The sequence below is a fragment of the Trachypithecus francoisi genome, unplaced genomic scaffold (assembly GCF_009764315.1).
Source record: "Trachypithecus francoisi isolate TF-2019V2 unplaced genomic scaffold, Tfra_2.0 Lachesis_group4, whole genome shotgun sequence".
Lineage (NCBI taxonomy): Eukaryota > Metazoa > Chordata > Mammalia > Primates > Cercopithecidae > Trachypithecus > Trachypithecus francoisi.
The window spans coordinates 122,497,204-122,499,921 of NW_022681469.1; the positions used below are offsets into that span (position 1 = coordinate 122,497,204).

A 2,718-nucleotide genomic window follows, 5' to 3' on the forward strand; every position below is an offset into this window, starting at 1 on the left:
ACTGTGTCAGGCATCAGAATCTAATTCAGGCTGGGATTACCCAAGCTGATATTAACAAAGCCTGTCGTTTAAAAGTTAAGCAGAAAAGCAATTTTAAAAGAGGTGGTAAATAAAGATAAAAGCTGAAATAAACACATTGTACAACATAAAGCAGTAAAATGATAGATGAGTTCAAAAGCTGTTTTTTTTTTGATAAGATGACTAAAATAAACAAACCTCTGACAAATTTAATTAGGGGAATATTTTTAATTAGAAATGAGAAAGGAGATAGGACAATTTATAGAAAATAGATTTTCCCTCAAATCCAAAGAGAATGTTATGCATTCTTCTAGACTAATAAACTGAAATCCTCAATGAAAACTTTCCAGAAAGATATAGATTACTAAAAATAATACAAGTATAAATCCAAACAGAATAACAACTGAGAAAAAAATTGAGAAAATAATCCAATAACAGTCCCCAAACTGCATTTGGTCTCATTATTTCCACCAGGGCAATTTTTATATGTTTAAGAAACAGATAATTTTCATGTTGTATAACATACAGAGTGGGCCTGGTGTGGTGGCTCACACTTATAATCCTAGCACTTTGGGAGGCCCAGGTAGGCGGATTGCTTGAGCTCAGGCATTTGAGACCAGCCTGGGCAACGTGGCAAAATTCTGTCTCTACTAAAAACACAAAAATTAACCGGGCATAGGGTATATGTGCCTGTAGTCTCAGATACTTGGGAGGCTGAGATAGGAGGATCACTTGAGCCTGAAAGATTGAGGCTGCATGAGCTGTATTTGCACCACTGCACTCCAGCCTGGGTAACAGAGTGAGATCTTGTCTTAAAAAAAAAAAAATGTATATATATGTATATATACACATACAAAGAGATGAGTTCCTTTATGTCTATTCAGCAAGCATGAACTTCTTCTCAAACCCTGATAAAGATAAAATATACAAACAGAAAATTATAGGCACAGATAACATGAATATGGATAGGAAAAGCTTGAAGAAAATTCTCACCTCTAAAAAGGAACTTGTTTTACTATACTGCTATCTTCACAGGGCTGATAAGTTTTTTTGTGGGGAGGAGGGTGTTGTAACAGCTTCCCTGAGATCTAATTTTTTTTTTTTTAAGACGGAATTTCTCTCTTGTTGCCCAGGCTGGAGTGCAATGGCACGATCTTGGCTCACTGCAACTTCTGCCTCCCAGGTTCAAGCGATTCTCTCACCTCAGCCTCCGGAGCAGCTGGGATTACAGGCGCTCACCACCACGCCCAGCTAATTTTTGTATTTTTAGTAGAGACGGAGTTTCACAATGTTGGCCAGGCTGGTCTCAAACTGCTGACCTCAGGTGATCCACCAGCCTTGGCATCCTAAAGTGCTGGGATTACAGGTGTGAGCCACTGAGCCTGGCCTGTATTCTTATACTACAAAAAATATGGACTTTATAAATCTATGTCATCCTGATGCAAGGGCCATGCAAATCTCCACTGTACTGTCTCAACTTCAGTATATGTGCTGCTAACGCAAGCACAAAGGGTGATAACTTTACAAGTTAAATGGAAAGAAATCACAGAGGATGGATGGTTTGTATGTTATCAGAGTAAACAACCACTTGACAAAACTTCCAAAGCTAAAATCAAAGGGAAACTATCTGGAGCAAATGTTCACAGCAAATATAACAAAAAGTTCTGTGTTACGTAAAGAATTTACACATGTCGGGCCAGGCACGGTGGCTCACTCCTGTAATCCCAGCATTTTGGGACGCTGAGGTAGGTGGATCACCTGAGGTCAGGAGTTGGGGACCAGCCTGGCCAACATGGTGAAACCCCATCTCTACTTAAAATACTAAAAAAATTAGCTGGGTGTTGTGGGGGCATCTGTAATCCCAGCTACTTGGGAGGCTGAGGCAGGAGAATTGCTCGAACCCGGAAGGCAGAGATTGCAGTGAGCCAAGATCACGCCGTTCCACCCTAGTCCAGGCAACAAGAATGAAACTCCATCTCAAAAAAACAAAAAAGAACTTATGCATGTTGATATAAAATAAATAAATAAGTCTCCAATATGCAAACTGGCAAAGAACTTGAGAAGGTAATTCATGAAAAAAAGAGATGCTATTAGTAAACAAGCATGTGAAAAAATGTTCAACTTTGCTGTGATCAAATAAATACTCACTAGCACAGTGTGGGAGCATCTTACACCCACTACATTAAGATAATTGGGTTTTTTTTTTTTTTTTTTTGAGACAGAGTCTCTCGCTCTGTCACCCAGGCTGGAGTGCAGTGGTGTAATCTCAGCTCACTTCAGCCTCCACCTCCCAGGGTCCAGTGATTCTCATGTCTCAGCCTCCCAAGTAGCTGGGATTACAAGTGTGCACCACCACGCCTGGCAAATTTTTGTATTTTTAGTAGAGACGGTGTCCTGTCATGCTGGCCAGGCTGGTCTCAAACTCCTCACCTCAAGTGATCCACCCCACTCAGCCTCTTAAAGTGCTGGGATTACAGGCATGAGCCACCATGCCCGGCCCCCTACATTAGGAGAATTTTAAGAGTTACCTAGTATTACAACACTGTGGTAAAGTGAGTTGACTTGTACACTATTGGACATCAGGGATCATCTCAAAATTTCATAATATCCCTTTATCCTAAGGAATTTTTAAAGATTAAAAAAAAACTACATGAGATGTTTTTTGCAAAGTCATTTCTAACAAGAAAAATAAATGTACAT

General features: G+C 39.8%; 1 non-coding gene across 1 annotated transcript; it reads right to left on the reverse strand.

The window, feature by feature from the left end:
* Positions 1 to 1,423: 1,423 nt before the first annotated feature.
* Positions 1,424 to 1,525, reverse strand: LOC117073825. Its single transcript, XR_004433387.1, has one exon. It is a non-coding gene; the product is annotated as a U6 spliceosomal RNA (small nuclear RNA).
* Positions 1,526 to 2,718: the final 1,193 nt, after the last annotated feature.